This window comes from Thalassophryne amazonica, chromosome 7 (genome assembly GCF_902500255.1).
Source record: "Thalassophryne amazonica chromosome 7, fThaAma1.1, whole genome shotgun sequence".
Classification (NCBI taxonomy): domain Eukaryota; kingdom Metazoa; phylum Chordata; class Actinopteri; order Batrachoidiformes; family Batrachoididae; genus Thalassophryne; species Thalassophryne amazonica.
Window position 1 is genome coordinate 3,086,898 of NC_047109.1, and position 14,555 is coordinate 3,101,452.

The following is a 14,555-nucleotide window of genomic DNA, read 5'->3' on the forward strand; positions in this document are numbered from 1 at the left end:
AAACAAACAATAATCCACGATTATTACAAGTTGAGTGTAATAATGGCAAACAGCAGAATTAGAACACCCACACATATACATGTGATTGTTTATGTACGCTAAATGTCAAGACAGTCCGTCATCTGAATTGAGGCAATATGAATGTGGGGGGGCTGCAGCAGTGTCCCACACAGCCGCAAGCTCGGGGGGGTGATAGATGTGAGCGCCCTCACCGGAGTCCCAAGACCAAGTAATATTAATCATTAGCAACAAACATGTATTATCCTTGTTCCGGTGGCACTGAGAGCAAGATGGCAGCATAAACTGTACACTCCCGACTGAATAATCAGAAAACCCGCATTTCTTAAACCAGGAGATTTGTTTCTAGGACTCTACTATGGCGGGGGGAGAGGATGTGGCCCCAGCAAGGGATTGAGAAGTAAAAAGGGAAAAGAGGATACCGTGGTTGATTCTGAAGATGTGGGCTGCGAGGAGGCCCTGCTAACAGAGCCACCTGCATCGCTAGCCTTTATCCGTGAGGCCGTTAGCGACACCATGGTCAAGTCCAGGTCTGAACGGGATGTTAAACTGTCTCAGCAGCTTTCAGAAGATGTCAAAAAGCAGCTTGGTGAGATTCGGAATGAGTTTCAGCAGATGATGGAGGATACGGATACTTCAGCTTTAACAGTGTGTTCATTAGCTGCTGGTGTTTCACACGCCACACCACGCCACACCACGCCACGCCATCATGTCTACAAACAGAGTGTATAATGGAAAGACATGCTGCGGCTTAAACCGTGTAAAACTGTCAGCAGTCAAACAGTGATTGTGAGTCATACAGAGACTTTTCAGAGGGATGCTGAGTGTGTTGTGGACATGTTTCCCCCCAGACTCCCGGCTCACTGTGACGTCTGATGATGTCATAAATGAAGGTGGGCTGTCAGGATTGTCCAGTTTGTGGATGATAATTTGTTCCAGCAGATATGAGAGTCTGTGTATAACACACACGTCCCTCACACTTTGAAACAATTCCATCACACGATTACCCACGACTGAAAACAATATAATGATGTCATTTAAAGAAATGCAGGTGTTCAGTCCTCGGAATTCCAGACAGCTTCCAGCTCCTGCACATCCAACTGGACGTCTTCACCAAAAGGTGTAAAATTTGGTGAGCTTTTCACTGAAATTATCACAATATTTCAGCTCAGTAAGAATGTTCTCTGCCACGCCCTGCACTTTCTGCGCTGGAGCGTTGATGAAACACTGCGCCAGGAGTTTTAAGACCGCTGGGATGAACTGTGGGGTCCAGAGTTTCCTCATGAGTCGGTCAAAGTGTCCAGTATAAAAGTATTCACTTAATGGCTCCAGACACTCGTGATGTTTTTGGCCGCTGTGATTGATCAGAGGTTCTGTCTGGAAGTTTCGGTCTCTGTTCTCACTGGGATCTGAGTTTTCTGGTGGACACCAGAAAACTCAAATAATCTTTGATCAGCAAATTTAGCCTGACTTACTCAAATTACGGCAGTTTATGGTTTTATGGCCCTTTTGACAACATATGTCCTTGTTTTCTCTCTTACATCCATAATATCAATACATGTGTCAAACCAGCTGCGATACATTAAGTTCCTCCTGAGACGTGGAATAGGCACCTCCATCGTTACTCATATGAAATCAGTAATACTATATCATAATCATATTCATCAACTACATTTAAAAACAGCAAAAACTAGCAAATGAGTACTGACACCACCAATAAACAATCCACCCGCAAGGCTCCATACAATAAAATCACTTAACTATTCCAATCATCAGATTTTGATCCCACATGAATCCCCTTATCTGTAATATCTTTGGAAACAAATAATAAAAACTTATGTTTAACTGTATCATACATGGCTATTAATAAATCCAGACAAATATTAATAATTATCTCAGAGATCCACTATATGTACACATGATTTCATCACATGCAATTTCCACTCCAATATACACCATAACAATTTCCAAAGAATATTACCTACTATTCTACATCATTTCACTTTGATAACTTATTCATTCAATAACCATCAAATCCAAAGACTCATTAATTGTATTTTCATCATAATGGGAACATACTGCAGGAGATACAGTTAAATTGACCCACATTAACAAAGTACTCACTAAAATGACCCCTAAAAGGACATCAGTCATTTTATGAGTGTGGCAGCGATCATAAAGGTCTGCAGCATGTTCCAACACAACTACATTTACCATAGTGCTCGTGTCTTATGGCGACAGAGCAGTGTGGAGGTAATTCTAATGGAAAATTTATTCCAGTCATCCTCCATGATCCCTGCTGATGTATTATAGTACGCTCTTCAGGAAGGATCAGAAATTCCCCGTCTCATCCAGACTCCACACGCTGGTTCTCCTCCCTTTGTTCCTGAAATCAAAAACAAAACAATGAAATCATCCACTTCCGTGTGGCTCGGAGTGTCAGAGCCACTGAGAGTGCAAGACAAAAGCATTTATCTGTCCCCCGATGGAAACACACAGTCAGGTACAAGTTCACTGGGAGAATTTAATTAATAATAATAATAATAATAATACATTTTATTTCTAATGCACTTTTTGTTTGATACCAAACCTCAAAGTGCTACAAGGGCAAACAGAGAAAACAGATAAAACAAGAAAATACAGCAATTTCAACAAAATCTTGAAATATAGTTGTGTGTCATCAGCATAGCAATGGAAATTGATTCCATGCTTGCTGACGACATGACCGAGGGGAAGCATGTAGATGGCGAAGAGGGTAGGACCAAGAACGGAGCCCTGGGGGACCCCGCAAGTGACTGTGTGAGGGCTGGATTTTGCCTCCCCCAGGGCTACGCACTCAGTCCATTCTGTGAGGTAGGAGTGAAACCAGTGAAGGGCAGTGCCGGAGAGACCAATGTAGTGGCAGAGACGGTGCAGGAGAATGTGATGATCAACAGTATCAAACGCAGCAGAGAGGTCGAGAAGAATGAGAAGGGATGTGGAACCGGAATCAGAAGCCATGAGCAGGTCGCTGGTGACTCTGATGAGAGCTGTTTCAGTGCTGTGAGAAGGTCGGAAACCAGATTAAAATTTTTCATATGCAGAGTTATATTTGAGGTGAATGTGAAGTTGGGAGGAAACAGCTTTTTCTAAAATTTTGTATATGAATGGAAGATTTGAAATAGGTCTGTAATTTGACAAAGTTTCAGGCTCCGGGGTGGGTTTTCTGAGTAAGGGTTTAATGAAAGCAGATTTGAGGGAAGTTGGAATATTGCCAGATTGCAGAGAAAGGTTTATGATTTTGGTTATGAGGGGACTGATGAATTTGTGGTGAGTTTTGAGCAGAGGAGAGGGGATGGGATCAAGAGGGCATGTGGATGGTTTAGAACTACGGATTAACTTCTCGACCTCCTGCTGCATTATGGGGGATAAATGAGACAGGTGTGTTGTGATGGGTGTTGATGGGAAGTCCAGGATGGCGCTGTTTAGAGGTGAAAATGAGGAACGGATGTTATCTATTTTAGAGGTGAAAAAATTGAGAAATAAATTGCAGTTTGTTTCTGTGTGAGTGTAGAATGAAGAGGTTTGTGGTTTTAGAATGTGATTTATAGTGGAGAAGAGTTTTTTTTTAATTACCTGGGTTATTGTTGATGAGAGCGGAGTAGTGTTCTGACCTAGCCTTGGAAAGTGCCTTTGAGTATGTCCTGTGATGTTCCCGGTAAGCCAACTTGTGCACCGTCAGGCCAGATGTTTTAAAAGCACGCTCCAGGACATGGCCAGACCTCTTCATGGTCCTCAGCTCATTGGTGAACCAAGGAGCGGAGCGGGTAAAGGTGACAGTCCGGGTTGTGAGTAGGGCATGAATGTCCAGGATGGACCTGAGGCTGATGTTATAGAAGTCAGTTAGACTGTCAACTGAAAAATGTGAGGGTGGGGAAAGGAGTTGGAGATGTGTGCAGAGGGAGGAGGAGTCAATGTTTTTTATGTTTCTAAAAGTTATGATCCGTTTTGGTTTGTGGAGAGTGGATGATCCTGGGACTTTGAGTGTAACTGCCAGGTGATCAGAGACACCGACATCATACACCTCAAGGTCAGTAACAGGGAGACAGTCTGTAATTACCAGGTCCAGGATATGTCCTTTGTTGTGAGTTGGGCAATCTATGAGCTGTTGGAGATTGAGGCAGTCCAGTACATGTTCGAATTCTGAAGTGAGTCGACAAATATGTGAGTCCATGTGTATGTTAAAATCACCAGTAACCAGGATGCTTGAGTATGATGTACAGAGTGAGCTGAGAAAACTGTATATGTCAGAAATAAAGGTCTGTTGAGTTTTAGGGGGGCTGTAGATGAGGGCAACTGTTCCAGAAAATGGGTTATTTAATTTTAAAACGAGACTCTCAAAGGAGCCATGACTGGGCACTGAAATGAGGGACAGTTGGATGTTACTGTGATATATAACAGCCAGGCCCCCACCTCGGCCAGTTGTGCGGGCCTTACTAATATATTTATATCCGGGTGGGCAGGTCTCATTTAGAGATGAGTAGACCTCTGGTTGTTGCCAGGTCTCGGTGATGCAGAAAATGTCAATGCCCTTGTCCAGGATGTGGTCATGAACGAGCCCGGATTTGTTCGTCAGGGACTGTGCATTGAAGAGCTCCAGCGTAGTATGAGATTTGGTGACATGTCTTCTCAGAGGCCGGAGGGCAGTAAAATCCACTCCGGGTTTCCACTGCAGTGCTTATTCCAGGCCATATGATTACCTGTAGTTTCGGTGCTCTGACGACGTGCGTTGTGACGCATCTGTTGCATGACGGGACAGGATGCAGACCAAAGGGACGCGATGGAGTCGTGGTCACCGCGTTTGGACAGGTCAAACCGGCATCCAGAGCCTCTATGGATGTACCTGGGTCGTTGTGGAAGCTCTCGTTGCTGTGGGAGGGCTCCGCTATTGTTGGTGTTAGCCCAGAGCCACTGCTGCGAGGAGGCAGTTGACAGCATGGTGCAAGATGGCGTGGCAGTGCTAGCAGGTAGCCGAGATCCAGACAAGCAGCGATGGAAAACAGCTACACAAGCCAGGATAGTCCACAACACGAACACGAACTGTAAACCACATGCAGGCATCCGCTTGTACGCAGAGGCAATTCACTGCAGAGGTCTCCTCCAAATTCACTGGAAAGAATCCTCAAAATCTGGAAAGAGAAAAGAAATGTTTAATGGAAATAGTAACATCCAGACAGCAACAGCCACACTTTAAGTCAACCAAAATTTGGATATTTTATGCTTTCAATTAATTTGAATCTTTAAATTTGGTTTTAAAAAAATGGTTTTTTTTCTTTTTGCTTCATCAATTTCATTCAGAAAATTAAATCAATGAAAATACTGACTCCATGAAGAGGAATGGTCTATTTGAAGAGTTTCAGTCAGGTTTTAGAATTCATCATAGTACAGAAACAGCATTAGTGAAGGTTACAAATGATCTTCTTATGGCCTCGGACAGTGGACTCATCTCTGTGCTTGTTCTGTTAGACCTCAGTGCTGCTTTTGATACTGCTGACCATAAAATTTTATTACAGAGATTAGAGCATGCCATAGGTATTAAAGGCACTGCGCTGCGGTGGTTTGAATCATATTTATCTAATAGATTACAATTTGTTCATGTAAATGGGGAATCTTCTTCACAGACTAAGGTTAATTATGGAGTTCCACAAGGTTCTGTGCTAGGACCAATTTTATTCACTTTATACATGCTTCCCTTAGGCAGTATTATCAGACGGCATTGCTTAAATTTTCATTGTTACGCAGATGATACCCAGCTTTATCTATCCATGAAGCCAGAGGACACACACCAATTAGCTAAACTGCAGGATTGTCTTACAGACATAAAGACATGGATGACCTCTAATTTCCTGCTTTTAAACTCAGATAAAACTGAAGTTATTGTACTTGGCCCCACAAATCTCCTCATAGTACCATATCACCCCAATAGAGCGCTTTGCTCTCAGACTGCAGGCTTACTTGTATTTCCTAGGGTTTGTAAGAGTACAACCCCTGGCAAAAATTATGGAATCACCGGCCTCAGAGGATGTTCATTCAGTTGTTTAATTTTGTAGAAAAAAAGCAGATCACAGACATGACACAAAACTAAAGTCATTTCAAATGGCAACTTTCTGGCTTTAAGAAACACTATAAGAAATCAAGAAAAAAAGATTGTGGCAGTCAGTAACGGTTACTTTTTTAGACCAAGCAGAGGAAAAAAATATGGAATCACTCAATTCTGAGGAAAAAATTATGGAATCACCCTGTAAATTTTCATCCCCCAAATTAACACCTGCATCAAATCAGATCTGCTCATTGACATTGACCCTATGTGTCTTTTTGCAAGGAATGTTTTTGCAGTTTTTGCTCTATGGCAAGATGCATTATCATCTTGAAAAATGATTTCATCATCCCCAAACATCCTTTCAATTGTCCAAAATATCAACATAAACTTGTGCATTTATTGATGATGTAATGACAGCCATCTCCCCAGTGCCTTTACCTGACATGCAGCCCCATATCATCAATGACTGTGGAAATTTACATGTTCTCTTCAGGCAGTCATCTTTATAAATCTCATTGGAACGGCACCAAACAAAAGTTCCAGCATCATCACCTTGCCCAATGCAGATTCGAGATTCATCACTGAATATGACTTTCATCCAGTCATCCACAGTCCACGATTGCTTTTCCTTAGCCCATTGTAACCTTGTTTTTTTCTGTTTAGGTGTTAATGATGCCTTTCGTTTAGCTTTTCTGTATGTAAATCCCATTTTCTTGTGGTTTCTTACAGTTCGGTCACAGACGTTGACTCCAGTTTCCTCTCATTTGTTCCTCATTTGTTTTGTTGTGCATTTTCAATTTTTGAGACATATTGCTTTAAGTTTTCTGTCTTGACGCTTTGATGTCTTCCTTGGTCTACCAGTATGTTTGCCTTTAACAACCTTCCCATGTTGTTTGTATTTGGTCCAGAGTTTAGACACAGCTGACTGTGAACAACCAACATCTTTTGCAACATTGTGTGATGATTTACTGTCTTTTAAGAGTTTGATAATCCTCTGCTTTGTTTCAATTGACATCTCTCGTGTTGGAGCCATGATTCATGTCAGTCCACTTGGTGCAACAGCTCTCCAAGGTGTGTTCACTCCTTTTTAGATGCAGACTAACTAGTAGATCTGATATGATGCAGGTGTTAGTTTTGGGGATGAAAATTTACAGGGTGATTCCATAATTTTTTCCTCAGAATTGAGTGATTCCATATTTTTTTCCTCTGCTTGGTCTAAAAACGTAACTGTTACTGACTGCCACAATCTTTTTTTCTTGATTTCTTATAGTGTTTCTTAAAGCAAGAAAGTTGCCATTTGAAATGACTTTAGTTTTGTGTCATGTCTGTGATCTGCTTTTTTTCTACAAAATTAAACAACTGAATGAACATCCTCCGAGGCCGGTGATTCCATAATTTTTGCCAGGGGTTGTAGAATGGGAGGCAGAGCCTTCAGCTTTCAGGCTCCTCTCCTGTGGAACCAGCTCCCAATTCAGATCAGGGAGACAGACACCCTCTCTACTTTTAAGATTAGGCTTAAAACTTTCCTTTTTGCTAAAGCTTATAGTTAGGGCTGGATCAGGTGACCCTGAACCATCCCTTAGTTATGCTGCTATAGACTTAGACTGCTGGGGGGTTCCCATGATGCACTGAGTGTTTCTTTCTCTTTTTGCTCTGTATGCACCACTCTGCATTTAATCATTAGTGATCGATCTCTGCTCCCCTCCACAGCATGTCTTTTTCCTGGTTCTCTCCCTCAGCCCCAACCAGTCCCAGCAGAAGACTGCCCCTCCCTGAGCCTGGTTCTGCTGGAGGTTTCTTCCTGTTAAAAGGGAGTTTTTCCTTCCCACTGTAGCCAAGTGCTTGCTCACAGGGGGTTGTTTTGACTGTTGGGGTTTTACATAATTATTGTATGGCTTTTGCCTTACAATATAAAGCGCCTTGGGTCAACTATTTGTTGTGATTTGGCGCTATATAAATAAAATTGATTGATTGATTGATTATTTTACTGATATTTTATTCAGAGATATTTTAAAACATTAGAAAAAACGTTTCTTTACCATTCATTTTTATCATTGAAGATCAAAAGTCTGGGTGTGGGACAAGCACAAAACGGCAATATTTGCATATAATGATGCTGAAAAAAGGTGAAAAAGTCATCATAGACTACTAGAACAAATTTCTTAAAACACTTTCATTGTAAAGATAACTATAAAAGTGTGAAATTTCCCCTTTTTTCTGTTTTTCATACAATATCATCAAAGGACATAATAAGTGCCCGTAGTCTAAGAATCACCCATTAACGTGACGAAAAGCATAAAAAAATACATTTTTGTAGTATAATATTAATTTACAATTGTCATCATGTGGATTCTCTATGTTGATTTGACTGCAGTGACTCTCTGGCACGCAAGGGATTATGGGATATGTGAAAACCCCGAATTGACAATCAAACATTTTAATTTCTCTTGTCTGTTTTTTTAGATACAGTATATTAAAACAAGAAAAAAAGCTGCCTTTATGATAACCTAGTATGGTGAAAAGCTGATACCTACAAAGAGAAAAATAACCATAAGTGATAAATATATGCAACAGTTTAGTTGTTCTAAGGAGAGTGTGAGAACTACAGACTTAACAAAAAAACAGCTCTCACACAGTAAAGTGTTCACAGCCTGATCATTTTGCTGCTTTGATTCCAAACCCTGGAAGTGTCTCATCACAGAACGGAGCCGACGTGGTCCAACTACTGACTTTAGAAATGTTTACATCCTGTCTTCAATCAATTTTCAATTTTTCAATTTCTTTTTTATATAGCGCCAAATCACAACAAACAGCCGCCCCAAGGCGCTCCACACTGCAAGGCAAGGCCATACAATAATGATGTAAAACCCCAACGGTCAAAACGACCCCCTGTGAGCAAGCACTTGGCTACAGTGGGAAGGAAAAACTCCCTTTTAACAGGAAGAAACCTCCAGCAGAACCAGGCTCAGGGAGGGGCAGTCTTCTGCTGGGACTGGTTGGGGCTGAGGGAGAGAACCAGGAAAAAGATATGCTGTGGAGGGGAGCAGAGATCGATCACTAATGATTAAATGCAGAGTGGTGCATACAGAGCAAAAAGAGAAAGAAACAGTGCATCATGGGAACCCCCCAGCAGTCTACGTCTATAGCAGCATAACTAAGGGATGGTTCAGGGTCACCTGATCCAGCCCTAACTATAAGCTTTAGCAAAAAGGAAAGTTTTAAGCCTAATCTTAAAAGTAGAGAGGGTGTCTGTCTCCCTGATCTGAATTGGGAGCTGGTTCCACAGGAGAGGAGCCTGAAAGCTGAAGGCTCTGCCTCCCATTCTACTCTTACAAACCCTAGGAACTACAAGTAAGCCTGCAGTCTGAGAGCGAAGCGCTCTATTGGGGTGATATGGTACTACGAGGTCCCTAAGATAAGATGGGACCTGATTATTCAAAACCTTATAAGTAAGAAGAAGAATTTTAAATTCTATTCTAGAATTAACAGGAAGCCAATGAAGAGAGGCCAATATGGGTGAGATATGCTCTCTCCTTCTAGTCCCCGTCAGCACTCTAGCTGCAGCATTTTGAATTAACTGAAGGCTTTTTAGGGAACTTTTAGGACAACCTGATAATAATGAATTACAATAGTCCAGCCTAGAGGAAATAAATGCATGAATTAGTTTTTCAGCATCACTCTGAGACAAGACCTTTCTGATTTTAGAGATATTGCGTAAATGCAAAAAAGCAGTCCTACATATTTGTTTAATATGCGCTTTGAATGACATATCCTGATCAAAAATGACTCCAAGATTTCTCACAGTATTGCTAGAGGTCAGGGTAATGCCATCCAGAGTAAGGATCTGGTTAGACACCATGTTTCTAAGATTTGTGGGGCCAAGTACAATAACTTCAGTTTTATCTGAGTTTAAAAGCAGGAAATTAGAGGTCATCCATGTCTTTATGTCTGTAAGACAATCCTGCAGTTTAGCTAATTGGTGTGTGTCCTCTGGCTTCATGGATAGATAAAGCTGGGTATCATCTGCGTAACAATGAAAATTTAAGCAATACCGTCTAATAATACTGCCTAAGGGAAGCATATATAAAGTGAATAAAATTGGTCCTAGCACAGAACCTTGTGGAACTCCATAATTAACTTTAGTCTGTGAAGAAGATTCCCCATTTACATGAACAAATTGTAATCTATTAGACAAATATGATTCAAACCACCGCAGCGCAGTGCCTTTAATACCTATGGCATGCTCTAATCTCTGTAATAAAATTTTATGGTCAACAGTATCAAAAGCAGCACTGAGGTCTAACAGAACAAGCACAGAGATGAGTCCACTGTCCGAGGCCATAAGAAGATCATTTGTAACCTTCACTAATGCTGTTTCTGTACTATGATGAATTCTAAAACCTGACTGAAACTCTTCATATAGACCATTCCTCTGCAGATGATCAGTTAGTTGTTTTACAACTACCCTTTCAAGAATTTTTGAGAGAAAAGGAAGGTTGGAGATTGGCCTATAATTAGCTAAGATAGCTGGGTCAAGTGATGGCTTTTTAAGTAATGGTTTAATTACTGCCACCTTAAAAGCCTGTGGTACATAGCCAACTAACAAAGATAGATTGATCATATTTAAGATCGAAGCATTAAATAATGGTAGGGCTTCCTTGAGCAGCCTGGTAGGAATGGGGTCTAATAAACATGTTGATGGTTTGGATGAAGTAACTAATGAAAATAACTCAGACAGAACAATCGGAGAGAAAGAGTCTAACCAAATACCGGCATCACTGAAAGCAGCCAAAGATAACGATACGTCTTTGGAATGGTTATGAGTAATTTTTTCTCTAATAGTTAAAATTTTGTTAGCAAAGAAAGTCATGAACTCATTACTAGTTAAAGATAATGGAATACTCAGCTCAATAGAGCTCTGACTCTTTGTCAGCCTGGCTACAGTGCTGAAAAGAAACCTGGGGTTGTTCTTATTTTCTTCAATTAGTGATGAGTAGAAAGATGTCCTAGCTTTACGGAGGGCTTTTTTATAGAGCAACAGACTCTTTTTCCAGGCTAAGTGAAGATCTTCTAAATTAGTGAGACGCCATTTCCTCTCCAACTTACGGGTTATCTGCTTTAAGCTACGAGTTTGAGAGTTATACCATGGAGTCAGACACTTCTGATTTAAAGCTCTCTTTTTCAGAGGAGCTACAGCATCCAAAGTTGTCTTCAATGAGGATGTAAAACTATTGACGAGATACTCTATCTCCCTTACAGAGTTTAGGTAGCTACTCTGCACTGTGTTGTTATATGGCATTAGAGAACATAAAGAAGGAATCATATCCTTAAACCTAGTTACAGCGCTTTCTGAAAGACTTCTAGTGTAATGAAACTTATTCCCTACTGCTGGGTAGTCCATCAGAGTAAATGTAAATGTTATTAAAAAATGATCAGACAGAAGGGAGTTTTCAGGGAATACTGTTAAGTCTTCTATTTCCATACCATAAGTCAGAACAAGATCTAAGATATGATGTCTTCTGTCCACACCGTGACTTCTTTCGGCTCTTTAAGTTGTTATTACCCGTCTTCTTACCAGCGTGAACACGGCGTCGGCACTCTGTTTATACGAGGGCTGTCAATAAAGTAACGGTCCTTTTTATTTTTTTCAAAAACTATATGGATTTCATTCATATGTTTTTACGTCAGACATGCTTGAACCCTCGTGCGCATGCGTGAGTTTTTCCACGCCTGTCGGTAACGTCATTCGCCTGTGAGCACTCCTTGTGGGAGGAGTCGTCCAGCCCCTCGTCGGAATTCCTTTGTCTGAGAAGTTGCTGAGAGACTGGCGCTTTGTTTGATCAAAATTTTTTCTAAACCTGTGAGACACATCGAAGTGGACATGGTTCGAAAAATTAAGCTGGTTTTCAGTGAAAATTTTAACGGCTGATGAGAGATTTTGAGTTGATTCTGTTGCTTTAAGGACTTCCCACGGTGCAAGACGTCGCTCAGCGCTCTCAGCCGCCGTCGTCAGCCTGTTCAAGCTGAAAACCTCCACATTTCAGGTGTTATTGATCCAGGACGTCGTGAGAGAACAGAGAAGTTTCAGAAGAAGTCGGTTTCAGCATTTTATCCAGATATTCCACTGTTAAAGGAGATTTTTTTAATGAAAGACGTGCGGACGGGTCCGCGCGTCGGGACGCAGCCGCCGTGACGCTCCGCCACAGGAAAAACACCTCTGTTGAAAGCCTTAAGGACAAGTTGGAACATGTCCTGCCTGTTAAACAATTTCTCATATACTCACTCCACTGAAAGCCATCAAAAGCCGCCTGGATTTTACAAATGGTTATCAACACGGAGGTGTTTTTCCTGTGCCACCACACCGCGTCGGCTGCGTTCCGACGCGCGGATCCCTCCGCACGTCTTTCATTAAAAAAATCTCCTTTAACAGTGGAATATCCAGATAAAATGCTGAAACCGACTTCTTCTGAAACTTCTCTGTTCTCTCACGACGTCCTGGATCAATAGAGCCTGAAATGTGGAGGTTTTCAGCTTGAACAGGCTGACGACGACGGCTGAGAGCGCTGAGCGACGTCTCGCACCGTGGGAAGTCCTTAAAGCGACAGTATCACCTCAAAATCTCTCATCAGCCGTTAAAATTTTCACTGAAAACCAGCTTAATTTTTCGAACCGTGTCCACTTGGTGCCCAGTCAGGTTGTCTGGTTATTAACCTGTCTGTCTGTGCCCAGTCAGGTTGTCTGGTTGTTAACCTGTTTGTCTGTGCCCTGTCAGGTTGTCTTGTTGTTAACCTGTTTGTCTGTTTGTCTGTGCCCTGTCAGGTTGTCTTGTTGTTAACCTGTCTGTCTGTTTGTCTGTGCCCTGTCAGGTTGTCTGGTTGTTAACCTGTTTGTCTGTGCCCTGTCAGGTTGTCTTGTTGTTAACCTGTTTGTCTGTGCCCGGTCAGGTTGTCTGGTTGTTAACCTGTCTTTCTGTCTGTGCCCAGTCAGGTTGTCTGGTTGTTAACCTGTTTGTCTGTCTGTGCCCTGTCAGGTTGTCTGGTTATTAACCTGTCTGTCTGTGCCCAGTCAGGTTGTCTGGTTGTTAACCTGTTTGTCTGTCTGTGCCCTGTCAGGTTGTCTGGTTGTTAACCTGTGTTTCTGTCTGTCTGTGCCCTGTCAGGTCATCTGGTTGTTAACCTGTCTTTCTGTCTGTCTTTGCCCTGTCAGGTTGTCTGGTTATTAACGTGTCTGTCTGTCTGTCTGTGCCCTGTCAGGTCGTCTGGTTGTTAACCTGTCTTTCTGTCTGTCTGTGCCCAGTCAGGTTGTCTGGTTGTTAACCTGTCTGTCTGTCTGTCTGTGCCCGGTCAGGTTGTCTGGTTGTTAACCTGTCTGTCTGTGCCCAGTCAGGTTGTCTGGTTGTTAACCTGTTTGTCTGTCTGTGCCCTGTCAGGTTGTCTGGTTGTTAACCTGTTTGTCTGTGCCCGGTCAGGTTGTCTGGTTGTTAACCTGTCTTTCTGTGCCCAGTCAGGTTGTCTGGTTGTTAACCTGTCTGTCTGTGCCCAGTCAGGTTGTCTGGTTGTTAACCTGTTTGTCTGTCTGTGCCCTGTCAGGTTGTCTGGTTGTTAACCTGTTTGTCTGTGCCCTGTCAGGTTGTCTGGTTGTTAACCTGTTTGTCTGTGCCCAGTCAGGTTGTCTTGTTGTTAACCTGTGTGTCTGTTTGTCTGTGCCCAGTCAGGTTGTCTTGTTGTTAACCTGTCTGTCTGTCTGTCTGTGCCCAGTCAGGTTGTCTGGTTGTTAACCTGTCTGTCTGTGCCCAGTCAGGTTGTCTGGTTGTTAACCTGTCTGTCTGTCTGTGCCCTGTCAGGTTGTCTGGTTATTAACCTGTCTGTCTGTGCCCAGTCAGGTTGTCTGGTTGTTAACCTGTCTGTCTGTCTGTGCCCTGTCAGGTTGTCTGGTTATTAACCTGTCTGTCTGTGCCCAGTCAGGTTGTCTGGTTGTTAACCTGTTTGTCTGTCTGTGCCCTGTCAGGTTGTCTGGTTGTTAACCTGTGTTTCTGTTTGTCTGTGCCCTGTCAGGTTGTCTGGTTGTTAACCTGTCTGTCTGTGCCCGGTCAGGTTGTCTGGTTGTTGAATGAATTTATTTGGCACAGACTCAACAATAACAAAAACTGATACACAAGACAATTCCACAGTGATGTGTGTGACCAAAAAGGGGGTGAGCAGAAGCAAAGCTTATAAACGCCCACCCCATATATATATATATACATACATACATACATTTATACTCATTACCAACCCCCAGAGCAAGCACACAGGCGACAGTGGTCAGAAAAAACTCCCTCTGATGTAATGAGGAAGAAACCTCAAGCAGACCAGACTCTAAGGGGTGACCCTCTGCTTGGGCCATGATAGAGACACATTTAACAACACAAACTCAAATCCCATCATCATAAACATATCTAGTGAACGCCATATCTTTA

General features: G+C 42.2%; 1 long non-coding RNA gene across 1 annotated transcript; it reads left to right on the top strand.

Moving 5' to 3' along the window:
* The first annotated feature begins 3,196 nt into the window (after positions 1-3,196).
* LOC117513217 lies at positions 3,197-9,052 on the top strand. The gene is made up of 3 exons (XR_004561485.1): positions 3,197-3,597; positions 8,734-8,739; positions 9,042-9,052. It is a non-coding gene; the product is annotated as an uncharacterized LOC117513217 (long non-coding RNA).
* The last annotated feature ends 5,503 nt before the right edge of the window (positions 9,053-14,555 follow it).